This window comes from Terrapene carolina, unplaced genomic scaffold (assembly GCF_002925995.2).
Source record: "Terrapene carolina triunguis isolate 2854851 unplaced genomic scaffold, T_m_triunguis-2.0 Scaffold58, whole genome shotgun sequence".
In the NCBI taxonomy this organism is placed as follows: domain Eukaryota; kingdom Metazoa; phylum Chordata; order Testudines; family Emydidae; genus Terrapene; species Terrapene triunguis.
The window spans coordinates 102,248,954-102,269,603 of NW_020664409.1; positions in this window are offsets into that span (position 1 = coordinate 102,248,954).

A 20,650-nucleotide genomic window follows, 5' to 3' on the forward strand; every position below is an offset into this window, starting at 1 on the left:
GTTCCAGAATTGATTTTGAAATGTTTTGTAAAAATGCTTACTGGACATTTTTGGTTTAAAAATATTTAGTTTTTAATTCCCCCCCTTTGTCACCACATACCTCCTTTTTCATTTTTCCTGTTTTGCCACTAAAAGAGGGGAAGGGGAGAAAGGAAAATGTAAAACAAAAAACTGAAAACTGACTTTTTTCAGTCGTATTATTATTATTATTTTTTTTTTTAAGAAAAAGAAAATGCTGGGGGGTGGAAATTATTTTCATGAAATTTTCATTTTTGATTCAGGCACAAGAACAAAATCTGAAAACTTTCAAGCAGCTCACACACTGCCATATACTGAAGCACATATGAGACTCTAGGGCTTGATTCTATTGTGAAGAAAATAGGGCTCCACTCCCTCAAATTTCAGTGGAGGATCAAGGTCTGGCTATGATTTAAAACACAATGGGTATGTCTACACTGCATTGTAAGCCCAGGCTCAGACTAGGGCTTGAGCCCAAACCCTGCTTCCTTCCACACACAAATTTCTCAGATTCAGACTTGGCCCTCCTAGGACCTCATGAGGGTGGAAGGTTTCGGCCCAAATCAAGCTGACACTGAGGGTTCACGCCTTATTGCTTTGCAGTGTAGATGCAGCCCCCTCGCATTTGGGTCCTGGGAGTCCACCAAAGGAATCCCACAATTCCATGGGCTGACTTCCTTTGTCCTCTCTCTCAGAAGAATTGCCCGGGAAAGAGAAGCAATCCCCCTTCATGTAGTATAGCAAGCCAGAGTTTAACCCTTCCATTTTATTCTCGCCACCAAGCTGCAAACACACCTTCAGAGAACCATCTGCGTTTGCAATGGAGACTGACGAGGAGGAATCCTTTACAAAGCATGCTGTGTCATGGTAGCGAGAGCACAGCCAGATTTTGATTCATCTGTGGTGTAAGGCCAGCAAAACAGTGCACCAAGTTTCATGAGCAGCAACAGCCAGTCTGAGTCTGCCATGTCTGTGTCTTTTTCCATCATTCGCTCTGATCAGGGGTGAGAAAGTGCCACCACGGAAATCTCCACTAGTGTCTCATGGAAGCTCTGCCCATTTCCTGAAACAGGACTGAAAGCGCAAGCGAGAGAAATTCTTCAAATGGCATCTCTTCCATGTTGTTGCCTCCGTTGCCGGGAGCGTGCAGACCAAAATGACAGCTCAGCAGGAAGGTTGGTGGGCGGTTCAAACTTCCTGTAACATGCAGGATGGGGACTGTCAAGTTTTCTCACCTTGAACCAAAAACAAAGGGTTACAGCAACCACATTTTGGGAGGGTGCTAGGAAGTCTGGGATATGGTTGGTTGGACTCGGGTCTTCATATTGCAGAATGGATACTAGACCCCTGGGTTTGGGCTTGGGTTACAAAATTCTTAACCTAGGGTTTACAATCAGTGTAGAGAATCCAGCCCTGGGATCTCTATCCCAGGACCCACTGACTCGAGTTCCGGTGACCCTGGGTTTACACTGCAGTGTAGACATACCCAGTGAGTGAAATCCTGGTCCACTGAATTCAGTGGCAGTTTTCCCATTGATTTCAATGGGGCCAGGATTTCACCCAATTTGTGAAGTCTGCTTAAACAATCTTGCCTTCCTCATTCAGCAAACACTCCCAATTACATCAATGGAAGCTGTGTATGAGTAAGGAGGGAGGTTCAGAGAAGAGTTACAAGAATGATTTGTGGTTGGGGAAACATTCCTCACAATAAGAAACTAAAGGCGCTCAATGTATTTAGCATATTGAAAAGAATGTTAAGAGTCAACTTGATCCTGATCTGCATAGAAAGAAGATACCTAGTACCAGAGATTTTTGTAATCTAGGTGGCAAAGATATACCAAAATCCAGTGGCTGGAAAGCTGAAGTTGGAAATAAAATGCATATGTTTTGCAGTGAGGGTGATTAACTACTGAAACAGCTTACAGAAAGATTTGGTAAATTCCCTATCACTTGGAGCCTTTGGATGGCTTTCTAAAATATACTTTCTAGTTCATCCACAAGCTATTGGGCTAGAAGCAGGAATCGCGGTGTGAAATCTCTGGCATGTGCTAGGCAGGAGGCCCTATGGGGCCCTCATTTTTATTTACATGAAGGCCCCTTTACATCACTCTGGCAGTGTATAGAGAACTCAGCATCAATGAGAATCAGAGGTAGGATCTGGGAAGGAGTATTTAATAAGTGTAGGATAAGGCCGATAGCGACAATAAATCTGAGGAGGCAAAGCAAAAACAGATAAACTGCAGAGCATTGTCACAATGCAATATGATTGAATTATGATGAAGATATGATTATGATGTAAAAACATTATGCAAAGTACTCAAAAACAAAACATTATAGGTGGCTATTCAATTAGACTCAATAAATGATAAGTGGTGGTAATAAAAAAGAATATTTCATTTCTTATTTCTAGTCTAATACTTTCAACATTGTGTTATTTATTATGCCAAATTATCAGATACTCTCTCTATTGCTATATGTTTAATCCGTAAGGCATAGAGACTATTATTGCTGAAAAAGTAAGAATGTTTTCTCTTTCTGCAAACATATACTTTAATGATGGCTTTAACGGAATGACAAAGAGAAGGGCAATTATGATTGTGTTAATAGGAAATTCATTCAATTTTAGGGGTAATGAAGAACAACAAAACACATTTATAAAAGGATAATATTCACAGAAAACAATGATGTACAGTACACCCCTTCCCAGCACATCTCCCTGGTGTTTTTAATAAGGGGGTTTTATTTGCTGCTTCAATTTATTTTGGACATTTATAATGTGCATTACTTAAATATTTATATGTAATGTCCCGAAGTCCTCTATCAACAGAAGGGTGGCTGACAAGAGCCCGATAAAAATCTGATTAGATTACTCCGTGAGTAATAATGACAATGCCAAAGGTGAAGATATATAGCTACACCTGGAATGGAACATAAAGGTAGCTTGTCAGAAGAGATCTGTGTGGTCTTCCTTTCAAGTTATTTCCTCTTCTTTTGGAGTATTTGTCAAGCACTTACCGGAAACAGTGTTGTTTAGGTGCACAGTTAATGTAGATCTTTTGATTTTCTTTTTTAACTCCCTATAGTTCCATGGCCATATGTTCTTTGACATTCTTTTTAATTAGTGACAGATGGATGATGGAATTTTAGATCCTAGACTGGCTTTCATGCTGTTGTGGTATTTTTAAAATGACACTTCCTATACACTATCCATCTCTTAAATTACTTTGACTTCTCGTTGGGTTCCCCCTCTGCTCCCGCCTATCCGTCTCTCTGTGTTGTTTCCAGCAAGTTTCAGAAGAGAAAAAAAACATTACTAATCCTCATTTTCATGGTGGGGTTATTTATGATGCCTCCAGTGATGGCTAATGACCCTGTAGATCCAGTCTGATTTTCTCTCTCTAATGTTGTCAGGGTGCCTGAAAGGAAATCCTGGCATGTCAAGAGAATTTGCAGCCAGTTATAAGAAGTTTGATGCCCAATTATAAATGCATGGACAAATAAAAAAAAAAAGGCAAAGCAAAGGTAAATGAGGAATGATAATCTGCAACTCACACTTCACCCAGCTCATGCTTTGGCCCTGTTCTAAGACGGCAGCTGATTTTCATCTTCTTTCTAAACATTATGTGTTTCTTTGGCTTTCTCCTCTGATACCTCCCTTTCTTCAGTATTATAATGAATGAAGCCCTTTGGGCACTAATAGACTCAAATTATTTCTTCCTCCTTCCTCATTAAATGGTACCTGGCTAACGTTAAAGCTGCTGCTGCTGCATTGGGTAGTTGTAATTTTATGGGTATCCACAATATATCAGTTCTATCCTCTGACAGATAATGAAATGAAGAATATTTATTAGCAGTTAGACCTCTCTTTGAGCTATTAATCCACTTTTTTACTTCTTATCGACAGAGAGGAAGATTTAGGTTTAAGGATGTGATTAATGGTGATGAGTAAATTGGCTGAAAATTATAGCCCTAGCCAATGGAATGGGCCCTATTGTGGAAGATGCATATGTGGGTCAAAGCTGGAGCAAGTCAATACAGGCCTCTGGTGGAAGGTCTCCAGAAGAGGGAAGTCATCCAGGAGGGGGTATTGTGGCAGTATACATCCTCAACAACATCTGCGGTGTTGAGCTCCTGGAAGGATGCAGCTGTTGGTCAGCACAGCCCCTGAAGTGGTCATGGATGGCGGTGTGGGTAGGGTGGTCAGTGATTACTCTGATTCAGTGCAGAACCTGGATAATAGCAGCTATCAGTGCCCAAGTGGTGTCCCCAACATGGAGGTTAAATCTGTCCTCCCCTGGGGGAAGGCAGGAGGAGGCTCATCCCCCACTCCCTGCCTTGGGGCATAGGAGGCCAGGCCGTAATTTAAATCAGCAACGTGAATTTTAGCTGCCCTGGTGACAAGCACCTTGTAATCTGACTGCATGTGTGTGTGTTCTATAGAGCTGACAATGCAGGCTGGGGAAAGCAACGGACAGGGAGTCTGAATCTATCATTCGTCTTTGTCAAGTGGCTTGAGAATCACAGATAAAAAGGGGTGCAGAGGTGCAAAGTCCTGTGTTTATTATTAGCACCAACACCAAAAGCAGGAAATAGTCTGGTCAATTTTTTACAATGTTACAATACTAACTAAAAGTCACAAACCTGTACCACATAAATAAATAAATAAATAACAGGAGGTTACAAATCTTTAAATTAAATATGAAAGTTTCTTCCCTTCTCCCACAAGTAGATTTGGCAGGGAGGTTGTTGTGCAGTACATGTGGGTGAGTTGTCCTTAGTAAAAAACATATTAACAACTTGGGGGGACCCAAGACTCATCTCACTGGGGTCCATGACAAAGGTCCATGTCCAATTAACTTCAATAGGAACAGGCTTGCAAAAGGTAGGGCGAATAGATCTTAAGGATTCTGATTATTTAATTTGGCCATTAGGTGGCAATCCATAGAGCCTCTAAGGCAGGAATCAGCAACCTTTGGAATGTGGCCCGTCAGGGACATCCGCTAGCGGGCTGGGACGGTTTCTTTACCTGCAGCGTCTGCAGGTTTGGCCGATCGCAGCTCCCACTGGCCATGGTTCGCCATTCCAGGCCAATGGGGCTGTAGGAAGTGGCGACCAGCACATCCCTCGGCCCACACTGCTTCCAGCAGCCCCCATTGGCCTGGAAATGCGAACCGCGGCCAGTGGGAGCTGTGATCAGCCGAACCTGTGGACACTGCAGGTAAAGAAACCAGTCCGGCCCGCTAGCAGATTTCCCTGATGGGCCGTGTGCCAAAGGTTGCCGATCCCTGCTCTAATGCAGTAGTTTTCAAAGTTTGGGTCGTGACCCAGTACTGGGTCATGGAATGCAAGGCACTGGGTCACCTTGCTCAGCACCCAGGGACCCTGGCAGCTGGCCAGTAAAAACTAGTAGTCCCTACGTGTTCTGACACCGTGCTGCACCCCGGAAGCATCCAGCAGCAGGTCTGGCTCATAGGTTGGGGGAGGAAGGGGCTCTGCGTGCTGCTCCCACCCCAAGCACTAGATCCCAGCCAATGGGAGCTGGGCGGGGTGTGTGCCTGCAGGCGAGCGCCGCACAGAGCCACTTGCACGTCTACGCCTAGGATCCGGACCTCCTGCTGGCTGCTGACTGGGAGCTGCTGGAGGTAAACCCGTGCCCCAACCCCCTGCCCCAGCCCTGAGCCCCCCACCAAACCCAGAGCCCTCTCCTGCACCTCAAACCCCTCATCTCTGGACACACCCCAGAGCCTGCATCTCCAGCCCAGGACTCTGTCCCCCTCCCGCACCCTAACATCCTGCCCCAGCCCAGAGCCCCCTCCCACATCCTGAACCCCTCATTCCTGGCCCCACCTCACAGCTCTCACCCCCACACCCCAACCCTCTGCCCCAGCCCTGAGCTCCCTCCCACATCCCAAACCCCTCATCCCCAGCTCCGTTGGGTTGTGAACATCAACAATTTTCTTCATCTGGGTCACCAGAAAAATAGTTTTAAAGCCACTGCTCTAAGTCATACTGTAGTTCAAATCCCTCTGTGTGCCTCAGAACCCTGCTTGAGTTTCAGATGGATCACTCAATCCACAGTAAAGAAATGATCAGTAATATTCTGTTGGATTTACCATCAAAGATGACCTCACGTATTTCTGGAGAGCTGGAGACCACACATATCAGCTATCTATCATTTTTCTAAAGTGCTCATTACCACAGCATATTGGTACGTCCTTGTAGGTTATTCCTGCTTGTCATTCTGCTGCATGCCATGACCACTTCCTGATCAGCTGAGACGATACAGCTCATGCAGCACTCTCCTGCTTTCCTGACTTGGAGCCCCAAAACAACCCATAACATGTGGATGATACCAACAAGCTGGCCAGGATGAGTGATAAAAATAATATGTTGCATGCAGTTCTTAGCCAATCATGACCAGCACTGGCTATTACCTAACTCCGTGTATCTGATTCACCTTAAAAAGGGAGACGTCAGAGAGAATTATGTTGTCTCTCCCTTTGGAGCCCTTACATATGAATTCCTAGACTATTTGCAAAGGAAGAAACTCAACTTCTGTTGCTGAGCTGTGTTGGAAGAGCATATTGCCGGCCTACAGCACAAGTACCAAGCTGCTGCACCTGTAACGGAGAGACAATTATGAACAGCTGCTGACGATTAGCATAGCAACGTACAATCTATACAGCATATTTCACTCCAGTAAAGAAAACAAGAGTAGCGCAAAAGAACACTACAACGTGTGGCTTTCATATTTCACAACAAGCCTTCAAGGGGCAACATTTTAACAAAGAGTTGCCTGAACCAGAAAGTGGTACATTATATGTTTGTGTTCATTCTCCAGCTTTAAATTATGGCAAGGTAAGAAACAGTGAAGGGAAACACACCGTAAAGATGCAGTTAAAAGAAGACACCAGATATGCAGGTAAGGGTCATGAAGAATATCATTGCATTGTATAGATCAGAGATGGAAAACACCTCCTAAAATGGTCCAGTCCAATGGTTCTCAACCAGGGGTATGTGTACCCCTGGTGGCATGCAGAGGTCTTTGAGGGGATACATCAACTCATCTAGATATTTGCCTAGTTTTACAACAGGCTACATAAAAAAGCACTAGCGAAGTCAGTACAAACATTTCATACAATGGCTTGTTTATACTGCTTTATATACTATACATGTAAGTACAATATTTATATTCCAATTGTATTTTATAATTACATGGTGTGGCAGAGCTCTGACCTTGTCCCCGTGGGTCCTGCGCTTCTAGGCGGTATATGCTAGCCTCAGTGGCTCTCTGTGACCCTCCACACAGCCCTTCTCTCTCTAGGGCCAGGGTTACAGTCTACTGAGCCCTTTTCATCATAAGCCAGCAAGGAAGTTGGTGAGAGAACTCCCTCAGTCTCTGTTGTCCCTAGGGGCTTGTTTTAGAACAGTTTAGCCTCCTGTCCTGACAGGGGCCTGACTTCCCCTCCCAGGAGGTGTTCCTGTAGTGGTGGGTTGGGGGGAACCCGGGCCCGCCCTCTACTCCGGGTTCCGGCCCAGGGACCCTAATGGTAGTTGCTGTTGGCAGCCAACCTTTCACTGCCAGAGTTGCTACATTTCCCTGGGCCACTTCCCCACAGCTCTTCTGCAGGTGGGTGTTGGCAGATTCCTGCAGACTTTGCAGAGTAAGAAGTCTTCTGCAGGAGCTGGGGGGAAAGACACCCATGGGGAAGGCAGCCTGGGGCAAAGGCAGAGAAGGCCAAACTCCAGTCAGAAGGTGCTGGAAGAGCAGCAAGACAGACCCTCATGGTGGAGCGGCTGTGCCCCGCACGGGATTGGGGCAAAAGCAAGGATCTTTAAAGAGAGACCAGACCCAGGGCCGGCTCCAAGGTTTTTGCCGCCCCAAGTGGTGGGGATAAAAAAAAAAAAGCCACGATCGCGATCCGCGACAGCTCCACTGCGCCACTTTCTTCTTCGGCGGCAGGTCCTTCCCTCCGAGAGGGACCGAGGGACCCTCCGCCGAATTGCCTCTGAAAAGCCCGACGTGCCGCCCCTTCCCCTTGGCCGCCCCAAGCACCTGCTTGCTCAGCTGGTGCCTGGAGCCGGCCCTGGCCAGACCCTCAGGGAGGAAGGAGTTTGAAACTGGGGTGAACACTGTATGTGTGAGTTCTATTTTGAAAGACTGTGTGCAGGACTTAACAAATTGGACCCCAGAAAGAGAATGTTTTAATGTCTGGACTAGACTTCCTAAGGGGCCCTGAGCAGAAGGGAAAACAGAGGCAGGGGTCCATAGAGCCACCCCAGGCAGAAGGGGCCGTACAGGACAGGCATGCCCTTTTACATATGTGCTTAAACCCTTGCCAAACTCTGGGGTACATTTATTAAGATCTCCCTTTTCATTGCTTTCACACAACCATATATCATCCTCCTTCATACAGCTATTTGGGTACAAAAACATGTGTGGAACTAAACTTGGAACCAGACTTCAGTAGTGCCAGGATATATTTTGGTCTCAGTATATAGAGAAGGAGTATAGCAGGGAACCCATTAATAGCAGAGCTGGGAAAAAAATATTTGTAACCAAATCCAAAACTAGCTGAAACTTTCATGTCTCATTACAAACAGGACATTCAGCTCAGATTTGTTAAGGTTCTCAAACGTTTTGACCAAATATTGTGCCCATTTTCAAGTGAACCTTTTTTTTTCTTTACCTCAGTATTCCAATCACACGAAACATGATTCTGACATGAAAACAGGTGAAACTTGATGGTTTTCACTAAGTTTATTCTCTCAGTGAGCATATCAGATTTGCTCAGTCAAAAGACAATGTTGTCATTGGCCAGTTTTGCAAACACCACCAGGAATGAGGAAAAAACCCAAACCATTGTTCTCTTTCTGCCTCTTACATCAACACAAAGAAGAAAGATCAAGGAGAAGTTTAAGAGGTGACGCAATCTTGGCCTATCATGTACATAAGAAGGCACTACAGGGCTCTTGAGTCTAGCAGAGAACAGCATTTCAATATCCAGTGGATGGAAGTTGAAGTCAACCAAGTTTCTGTGTGAAATTCTATGGTCTGAATTATGGCAGGCATCAGACTAGAGGATCATAATGTTTCCTCCTGGCCTTAAAATCTATTAAGCTAGAAATTCTGCTTTCAAAATTTAGTAGAAAGTTCAAGGTAGGACAGGATCCCTTGGGTGCTCCTATAGCTGTGTTTGCTCAGCAGGGCAAACAGGAGGGCAGACTTATTTGTCTGTAAAGTAAACAGAGATGACTGAAAAACCCATAGGGAGAGGAGCATGGAGGGGCCATTTCTATGTCATCACTTTTCCAACAGAGAAACGTTGGTATTGCATTTATTTTATTATATATTATCAGTATTATTTTGTATTACAGTAAAGGCTGGAAGCCCCAGTTGAGATCAGGACTCCATTGCGCTTGGTGCTGTACAAACACATAGTGAGAAAAAGTTCCTGCCTTGAAGATTTTACAGTCTAAATAGAGCAGCCAGATAAAAACGTTTGGAAGCAGCGGGTGGGGGGAGATATAAGATGACTTCCCCAGCATCCCACAATTGATCAGGGCAGGCAATAGAACCCTGACATGCCTATCATGAGTTCTTTTGTCTCCCGTTACTCATAAATTTGTCAGTTTCTCTTACAGGTGAATGTTTGCCAATTAAAGGCCATCAAAAGATTACATATGTATTAAATATTTACACCCAAGCTGTTACACTGAAGAAACTGAATATATACTTTTCTTTTAGAATTAATTTACTCTGGTTTTTAAAGGAATATAATTACTTGAATTTCTCTCGGAATATAATTACGTGTTAGATATTTGAACAAGTTAATCATGCCTGCATAGAAGTGTGACTGTTTTATAATTATCTATGCTCCTGAAACAATATTTGTTTACACATAAAGAACAAATGGGTTGCCACTTTGGTGTTTTTGCAGGAAGACGGGATGACATTGAACACACCATTATGCAGAGAGTAATTTCTTATGTTGTGTGGCCAATTTAACACTCTCCCACACTGTTTTCCTATTTACTTCCTTCCAAAATTAGATACCAGGCTTTCATTTCAACGGCTGGGAGTCAGCTGAATGAAAGCTGATCATATACTGTTTAGAAAAGAACTGCTAATTCGGCCGGAGGGAAATAAATAGTCTCATTTGTTCTCTTGTGGTATTTTTCTCCACTTCATAAGGCCCTTGTGTGAAACCACGGCTCCACTGAAGTCAGTTGCAATTTTGCAATTGACTTCAATGGAGCCAGGTTAGTACTCACCATGTTTAAGTGCTCCTACACCTACTGAAGCCAATACCTACACTTTGGTAGCTGTATAACCTTGCCACAAAAGATCAGTGGTGATCAAAACTAGTTAGGGTTGGCAGAATTCATTCCATTTTTATTCTTTTAAATTTTGATGGATAATATAAATGTTTATTTTTAAGCATTTTCTTCAATTTTTATCCACTTACATTTTCAGAAAGTTGCAGGTAATTATGGGGAGGTCAGATAATAAGGTGTGTGGTCAGAGAATCATTATTTAATTACCGTAGATTCAGAAAGTTAAAGCTTTAGAACTGTTAAAACACAAGTTGTCTATATCACATGTTAAAATACACAAAGTAAATATCCTTAAATCAAACTAATACATTCTCAAGCAGCACTTTTCTTACTTTGCCTATGTGTAAATATCAATGATCAATGCAATTATTTTAATCAGTGTGTGAGTGTATAGTGAAATTGACATTACTCAACATTTACAGATAAAAATCTAATCCCTACAAGCATAATTATAGGGAAAAATCATGATTGTTACATGATTACAATATATTGGCCTTGGCTAGGTTGCAGCAGGGCCTAAGATTGCTGAACATATTTGTGAAAGTTAGCAAACATTTAGGCAAATTTGGTCTGAATTTTGAGTTCCTAAAGAAGCCCAACTACAAAGCCTTGGTCCATGTCTCTTGTAAAAGGTCTCCATTTTTCTTCAGCATGTTATTCTAAAAAGAAATCGGCTAACATTTTTAAAGGAGGTTTAGCATTTCTTGATCACTTATGCAAACAGGAGAAAGATAGTTTTGTGGACTGGGGCTCAAGACACATGGGCTCAAATCGTGTCTCTGTGACTGATGTTTTGTATGACAATGGGAAATTAAGAAAAGTCAAGTGTTTCAACACATTAAGTTTCTCACTGAGCATTGCTCTTTATGAGTGCAGCTGATCAAAACACGGAATTTCCATCTGTGACAGGTTCGGTCACAGAGACCCCCTTTGGGACTGTCACCTGATGTGCTGAAACTACCTCTGAGCCCGTTTTCTTTCCCAGCTTGGGACTTCAGAACCCTGTTTTGTTGAGCCAGACATGCTAGCCTGCTGCAACACAGACCCAGGGTCTGAACCACGCCCCCAAAGCTGCAGACTTAACTGAAAACAGCTTAGCAAGTACTCCTGTCTCCTTCACCCAGAGACCCAGCTCCCAATAGGATCCAAACCACCAAATAAATCTGTTTTACTCTATATAAAGCTTATAGAGGGTAAACTCATAAATTGTCCGCTCTCTATAACACTGATAGAAAGATATAAACAGCTGTTTGCTGCCCCAGTTATTAATCACTTACTCTGGGTTAATTAATAAGCAAAAATGATTTTATTAAGTATAAAAAATGGGATTTAAGTGGTTCCAAGTAATAACAGACAGAACAAAGTAAGGTACCAAGCAAAATAAAACAAAACACACAAGTCTAAGCCTAATACATTAAGAAACTTAATACAGGTAAATCTCACTCTCAGAGATGCTCCAATAAGCTTCTTTCACAGACTAGACTCCTTCCTAGTCTGGTCCCAATCCTTTCCCCTGGTACAGTCCTTGTTAGTTCCATCTCAGGTGGTAACTAGGGGATTTCTCATGACTGGCCGCCTCCTCTGTTCTGTTCCATCCCCTTTTATAGCTTTGGCACGAGGCGGGAATCTTTTGTCTCTGTCTGGGTTCCCACCCTTCCTTCTAAATGGAAAAGCACCAGGGTTAAGATGGATTTCAGTATCGTGTGACATGGTCACATGTCCCGTGAGACCCCTAGTCTCCATTCTTCCAGGGCTGGCTGGCATGTACCCCAGAAGGTTTGCAAGTAAACAGAGTCATTTACAGGTGATTGATTCTGAAGCACCCTTAAGGGCTTCCGCTTAACATGTTTATATCTTATTCTCCTAATGCCAGACATAGAAATAATACATGCAAACAAATGGGATGAACACACTCAGTAGATCATAAGCTTTGTAATTATACCCTACAAGAGACCTTTTGCATAAAGCGTATTCCAGTTACATCATATTCACACTTATAAATATATTTTTATAAAGCATATGGAGTGCAACGCCACACCATCCAATGGGGAAATTCTGATACTCTGACATTTGTTTTCATCCCAAATTGAAACGAAAAGTTGAAATATCAAGTGATTTTTATATAACAGAAATAGCAGTGTATTTGTTCAAAAGGAAATGTATTTCATTTCAATGTATTTGTTCAAAAGGAAATGTTTCAATATTCCTGAAACTAAACACTTCATTTCTGACTGCCATCCACAAGGAGAAACAATAATGCCTCATGGGAGATGTAATCTGGCCAAGGAGCTGGACACATAGGGCGCTTAGGGACATGAGGAACCTGAAACCTCAGTTCCCATGAGGCACTGCAGCAGCTCAGGAAGATGCAGAGATGAATTCTTAATTGATTTGAAAAAGAAAGTTTCATTACGATTTTTCAAATGGAAAATTTCACCAAATTCTATTTTTCCCACGGAAAGTTTCAATTATGACAAAGCTAATTTCCCACAGGAAATATTTCATTGGAATGTTTTCAACCAAGTCAAGAGTTTTAATGAACTGGGCCTTACATATCTCTTTGCTTCCGTTTTCCTTCTATAAAACGGGAATTTTAATTCCTTACTTCACAGGGTGGGGACGTGGACAGAAATATCAACAACTTCTACCTGAGGAACCCTGATCAGGAAACTCCCAATCTGCAGTGCTCTTCAACTGATACAGCGATACTCAGACTGACGCTTGCGAGCCGCACGGGGCTCTTTAATGTATCTCCTGTGGCTCTTTGCAGCACATGATATTAAAACCCTGTGTGACTGAATTATTAACCAATCAGCATGCTTTTACTATGTTATTAACCAAACAAGTTATTAATTTGCATTAAAGAATTCACTTATATTTCCTGTAGCTAGGTAAATATGACATACCTGTTTCCATCCAACATAGATTTATTTATCTTCTGTTTAATGTAGGAGCTGGCTTTTAGAATTGTTTTCAAACTCTCTATGACCCACATCCATCGGTGCTGGAACTAGGGGTGTGTGGGGTACTGCCGCACCGCCTGACTGTAAGTGGTTTCCATTATATACAGGCTTTACAGTTTGGTTCAATGGCTCTCAGCACCCCCACTATACAAACTGTTCCAGCACCCCCGCCCACATTTGAGCTGCTTCTGACTGAGAAACGGCAGCTGTTGAAGGAAGAAAATGCAAGAAGGGCTGAATGCTGGTTACGTATCGTGGTCCAAGGTCTCGGTCCTATTCCCGCCCATGGTAGTTTTTTCCACCTTCAGCTCTGCTCCCTTTTAAAAAATTGCAGCATCTTGATAAGCAAAGACAAAAAATAAATAAATAAAGAGACCCATCTCCTTTCATTTGGTAAAACATTTGATCAGTATACCTGATCTGCTGATGCACTCACCGGAGGCGATGACCCACTTTGCTTTCATTTGATAATTCCTTTTGAACTCCCCATGACTCCGTGAGATGAAGTTATCCTCCCCTACCTATAAAACAAGTCAGAGTTATGACTTTCGAAAGCTCTTCCTGGAATTTTTGACGAGAGGGTCATAAAGTCCCATTTCCAACACAACCCCTTCTACTTCGGTCTCGTTAATCGTTGGATGTTTTCACAGTTCACTATTGTTCTCAGCCTTTTCACAGAGAGGTGGTATGAACTGCAGACTGTTTTGGTCCTCTTCCTCCTCTCTGTCGTAAAATCATGAAACCTGCCTCTTTTTCAAACTGGATATTAAGTAAAGCCCCTGTGGTATTTCAGACCTCCTGCAGATTTCTCTGAGAAAAGGAATGAACTATTCTGGGGGTTATGGCATGTCTATTTACTCTTCCCCATTGCTACCTGCACCACCAAGGCCCCTTATTGGTTTCTTTCATAGCAGAGCCTCCTCTTTAAATCAATGGGGCCAGAGACTAGTCCTGCAAGCCCCCGCATTGTGGACCTCCCACTGGATTCAGCAGAAGTTCCATGGGATGAGAACCTGTTGGACCTGCTCCCCGGAAATGACTGGGACATATTTTCTGCCCTGCTTTTTCTCCCTTCGAGCCATTCAGCCCGCATGAAGGGATCAAATACTGGCTGCAACCCCCTAGTTAGGGATACCCAAGGTAGGGGGGTCTTCAGTGGGAATTTAGGTGGGGGATTCGGTGCCTATGGCACCCTCCCCACAGCCTGTTGTGCAGAGGCATGTCCCTCACCATTCACAACATGCCCCTGGTACAAGTTGGGAGGGTGCTGGAGCAAGCCCCAGCTAGCAGCTGATCTGTACTGAATTCTCTTGTAAGTATACCATTCACTATTAAAGTCTAGATGGTTAAAAAAGAAACCCTATTACAAGGTGATCCTTTTCTGTTCAATGTCATGACTTTTCCCTAACAATAGCTGTTGTTCCCTACCTCCTGCACCCGGATTGGGGCTTGTCCTGCATTCGTGCAAGGAAGGAAAGAAGGAAGAGGGCCCCCCATTCAGATGGGTAATGCCACCACTCTCAGGGGATTGGGAGGAGCTGGCTCCACAGAGCTGCTAAGTCACTGCTCACACATGTGAGCAGGAAGGGTCAGGAGGGACTTGTCTCTGCCCCTCAAACACACTCAGCAGTGCAGGTACACAGGGGTATTGTAGACCACACTCTGCAACAGGTATAGATGCAGTGCAGTTTTACTCCCTCCCTGAAGTAGTAGGAAAACTAGGGGCGGGGGAGAAATGTCACCATCTCCGTCAAGGGCTGCTCCAAGGACAGAACGACAACGGATGGGGCATTTAAATGCATAACAAGAATATCTGGAGTTAATTTAATGCCAGCAAATATTGCAGAAGGGATGTTAAACCTCATGCTTCAGAGCTTAAACCAATCACTACTAGAGATCAGGATGAGACTTAACGTGTGGGGCAGCTTATCCTACATACACTTACTGTGCGGTTCTTACACCTTCCCCTGAAGCATCTGCTGCTGGCTCTTGTCAGAGGCAGGATATCGATTTAGACAGACCTTGGGTACGATCCAGTCTGGCAAGTCCTCTGTTCCCAACATGATGCTCTAGCCCTATACAAATACATGTACTTTTTCTGGTGTAAATATGCAGATCAAAAGAGACACGATGATCTTATTCTGAGATACAAAATGTCTTCACCCAGAAATATGTACATAAAGAAAATCAACAAAGTGGCTCTATTTCTACACTACTTACATTTAGAGGCAAACTTTACCAACAAACATAATTTATACCCTGCTTTTAATGCTGACTTCTAACAATTCTCTTCCACTCTAGCTATTACACTAGCTTCTGTCTCAGCCGCTTCCTATATTTTCCTTTCAAAATGTGAAGGGCTTTTGTATTGGATTTAAAAGCAGACTAGGTAAAGAATAACTTTTAAGGGAGAAGGGAAGGAAGTCCCAAAGGGCTAATGTGAGAAATGCCCCATTTTTGGCCATGCTACAGTTATATTTCTGCCCTGAGAGAACGCAACGCTATGATACTGCATGCAGAAAATTAAGTGTTGTATCAAAGCAACTTCTTCTTATCATTAGCAGATATTAACCATTTGGTTGGTTCTAACAGGGGAACATGGTGTTCCCATGTCTGATTAGCACATCCCAAAGTGAACACATCCAAATTCTACCAACTAGCTTGAGAACATATAGATTCCTAGACCAGATGGGACCATTGCGATCATCCTGTCTGACGTTCTATTAGAATAGGAATACTGCAAGACTATATGTCACTCACATAAGTACAAACGGAAGAGTCTGGGTATAGAAATAAGGTAGCAGCACTTTAAAAAGTTTGTGAGCCCTCTAGTGAGGCTCACCATGTTTTATTTTGTATAAGCCACCAGAAAGCAGTCAGAGTGGCAGTGTGTAGCTAGGCCTTTTATGTTTCTGTGAGGTTAGTAAATAGTTATTTGGGAGCCAGCTGAATCCCTGTGGATTCTTTGCTTTGTTTTTGTTGTGTAAAGAGCCAAGGAAACAAACTGGGGGAGCTAACCTTTATTTTTAAATCAATTTTAAAAGAAGACTCAGGCTCTACGTCTGATTATGCACCCAGCTTTCCATAGTGGAGTGCCAAACTGTGTATTCATTGGTTTGACAAAGGACCGACTATTTGAACAGACATGGCCTCCCCCTCCTTCCTACAGCCTGCAGTAGGGGAAAGAGAAAGAAGCACGCAACATTTGATGTGATGCAGAATGTTATCATAACTCATTCAGATAATCAGAGGAAGGGACATTTGTGGGGGGAGGGGATGCAGAGGTGTCAAGGTTAAAATGGACCACCTGGCAAATGCTGGATTGTTCCTCTCTAAAGGGTTCAATCGTACAAGGTGCTGAGCATGGTAAACCCGATCCAGCAGAGTGCTTGAGCACATGCTTAACTTTAAGCACACAAGCAGATCAATTGATTGAAATAGGACTGGTCACATGCTTAAAGTCAAATGGCTCATGATTGGTAGATTTAGGTATATTTTATGGACGGAAACGAAGGAAAGGGGGAGGCGGAAGTCTGCTTAACTCATTCACAGAATTATCAACTGTAATTAGATCCATGTAAGCTGATAAAGCTCCAGACAGTGAAATTGTTTAAAAATTAAGATGCCTTAATTGAACTTACCTGGCTTGTCTTTTCTTTTCGTTTTCCCGCAAAAAACTGCACTGTTCAAAAAGCGCAAGATTTGGCAAGTCCATCCAGAAATGCAAATCAAAGTCTTAATAGCACACCAGGGAACAACACGTGGGAAGCATTGAGTAGTTAGCTAATTAACTAGTTATATTTTACTATTACTAACTAATTCTCTAAAACCAATTAGTCAGCTGGCAAAAATCAATGATTTATTCAAAGGCGGCACTAGGGGATAACAGATCACATTCTCTGAATAAATGATACTAAATTTCAGGGGGCAGAGGGTGGATATTGTTATGACATTCTGATAGAGTGTCAATCTATCAAAACTAAAGTGCAAATGTTATAATTACAGAACGTATGTGTAATGTTTACACCCACTTTACAGGATTCCTTGGTCATTTTGATGAAGAGAAAGAGACCAGAGAGAATTGCTTAATGGTGCTTTACTTACAATATGAGATGACAGAATACATGATGCAGTAAATGATGCAGTGTATTATCATTTGTACTTAATTAAGTTTGTAGTGCTTCAGAAGGCAATGTAAATACAATGGGAAGCGCTAATTACTCAGTATTTTTGACCACCTCAAACCCAATCTGGTTTTTTTGCACCTTTTTTTTTTTTTTTTTTACTTGAATGCATCAGTCTGAAAGCCAGCTGGCCTAGTGCTCAGGCAGTACTCCACCATTCTTTCTGGCCTGATCATTCTAGAGAGAGCCCTCTGCAAATCATATGCAGAAGGCCTCAAGCCCTCCTGAATTTCTCTTCCACTACCCTTAGGGTTCTGTCATGGCAGAGATAATAGGGGAGAAAGTTAGGACGACTCAGGCCCTCCCACTCCTCTGGGTCCCAACCCAGGTCCCTAGAGGGATGTTACAGTATCACTTGCTGGTTCACCCCAAGTTATACTACCCCGTGGGTCACTTCCTACCAGGCTGTGGCCACAGCCTCAGAAGTATGTCAGTGGGACAATGCCTCATTCTGTGAGAGTCCAGCTGCCCAAAGAAGGGGAGAAGTGGGAAAACTGGATCACGGCTTCCAGAATAACCTTAGGAATGCTGTAGCTTCTCCTCTCTCAGCTCCAGGTGCCAGCCTCCCTTCCTATAACTCCTTGCCCTGTGCTACCAAGGTCCTTTTAAACTATCCCTCCAACTGGTGCATGCCCTGCAGCTGCTGAGGGGCAGGACCTCCCTAGGTCAGTACTGCTCTAGCCCTTGCCCTGGTTTAGTGTGGGGTCTGTAACTCCATCACAAGGCTGTATAGTTTGGATGGTCTCCACCACAGCAGTGGAGGAACCAGTCTCCTTGGGGACAGGTTGGCTAAAGTAGTCAGGACAGCATTAAAATGATAGCAAAAGGGGCGGGTAAAAAGGGGGAAGACATGAACATTCAGTACAAAACTGAGATGTTGAGGACAAAATTAGTCAACAAACCAAAGGACACAAAGAGAATAAATGACTGACTTGCCTATACACCAATGCTAGGAGCCTAGGTAACAAACAAGAGGAATTGGAGTTGATCATTTATGAGCATCAAGTTGATCTAGTTGGTGTTCCTGAAACCTGGTGGGATGAGTCACAAAACTGGAGTGTTCAAATAAATGTTTGTAATCTAATGAGGAAGGATCGAGTGGACAGAACAGGTGGGGGCGTGGCAATCTATGTCAAAAAATGGCATTACCTGTTTCTGAATCACTGATAACTCAGAAGAAAATGATTGTGAATGCTTATGGATCAGTGTCCTAACAGATAGAGCATAAGTTGGAGAATTAGGTGTTGTCTGCTACAGACCACCAAATCATACTAGGGAACAGGACGACCGCCTACTTATGCACCTATCTATAATGTGTAGGAAGAAAAGCTGTAGGATCATGGGGAATTTCAATTTGAGTGACATACACAGGAGGTCTGATGCTGCCAGTACTAAAACATCCTTGGAATTTCTAAACTTTATAGATGACAATTTCCTCACTCAAAATCCAACCTCACTTAGGTTGCAACCAAGATGGTGAAATTCTTTATTACATCGTGTCTGAATAGCTAAAGAGAAATGGATCACAGAACTAAAAATTAGTGGAAGCTTAGGTACATATGATCATGACCTGATCATATTTATAATGAGCAAGCAGAATGAAAACCAGGCCAGTAATGTATATACTTGGTGATTTAATACAGCCAATTTCACAAAGCTGAAAACAATTATGATCCAAATCAGCTGGGAGGAAGAATTTAATCATAAAAAATGTGAATGATAATTGGGAATCATCTAAGAACACCTAACCAGATGTCCAAAAAGCCACAATCCCATAAGTGAGGAAGAAGGCTATGCTACTTTAAAAACTAACCTGATTTAGAGGGGAGGTGAAAGCAGTTGTAAAAATTAAAAAGCAATATAAAACAAATGGGAAGTTAACAGAAATGAATATAAATTACAAATTAGGAATTGTAGAAAAATGATCAGGGAAGCAAAGGAACACATGAAGAAATCTATGCCCAGTTAAGAAGAATAAGAAGGAGGGTTTTTAAAAAATATATTAGCAACAAAAAGAATCCTGACCCTGGTATGAGTCCATTATTAGATGGAAATTGTAGAATTATCAATAATAAGGCAGAAAAGGCAGAAGTATTCAATAAATATTTCGGTTCTGTATTTGGGGAAAATTGATTATATAATTTCATCATATGGGGATGTTAACGCTCTTTCCATTCCACTTGTATGTATACAGATTGTTAAACAGACGCATGATCAGAGGAATCTCAAGTAGCAATAGGGAGGGCTATTTTACCTTTGTATTTGGCAGTGATGCAACCGCTGCTGTAATATTGTGTCCAGGTCTGGTGCCCACAATTCAAGAAGGATGTTAATAAATTAGAGCGAATTTTCAGAGAAGAGCCATGAAAATAATTAAAGGATTAGAAAACATGCCTAATAGTGATAGATTCAAGGAGCTAAATCTATTTAATTTAACAAAGAGTAGTTTAAGGGGTGACTTGATTATTGTTTGTGAGTACTACATAATTAATAATGGTCTCTTCAATATAGCAGAGAAAGATATAACACAACCCAATGGCTGGAAGTTGAAGCTAGACAAATTCAGAATGGAAATAAGGCATATTTTTATAGTGAAAGTAATTAACAGTTAGAACAATTTACCAAGGGTGGTGATGGATTCTCCATCACTAACCATTTTAAAATCAAGATTGGATTTTTTTCTCAAACATATGCCCTAGGAATTATTTTGGGGACGTTCTCTGACCTGTGCTATACAGGAGGACAGACTAGATGATCACAACGGTCCCTTCTGGCCTTGGAATCTATGAATTTATGAACCTATCAAGTTGGAAGGCTGCTCTGAGCATCTGGTGTGATATGGAAGACACCACAGATTCAAGAGCTGGCAAAGGATATGGCGAGAACAAGAGGGCTATGAGGGAGACAAATAAACTGCAGTAGCCATTTCAAATTGTTTTTGCAAAATATGCTTACTATCTTTTCACTAGCTCTACAGAAGATCCTTTTGGAGTGTCTGAAGGCAGATTCCTGGGCAAGATTGAGGACATGTAATGCCTGTATAGCCTCTCCTACCCTCATCCCAAGTCCTTAAGGGTATGTCTACCCCAGGGCCGGCTCTAGGATTTTTGCCGCCCCAAGCAAAAACAATTTTGGCTGCCCCCCCCC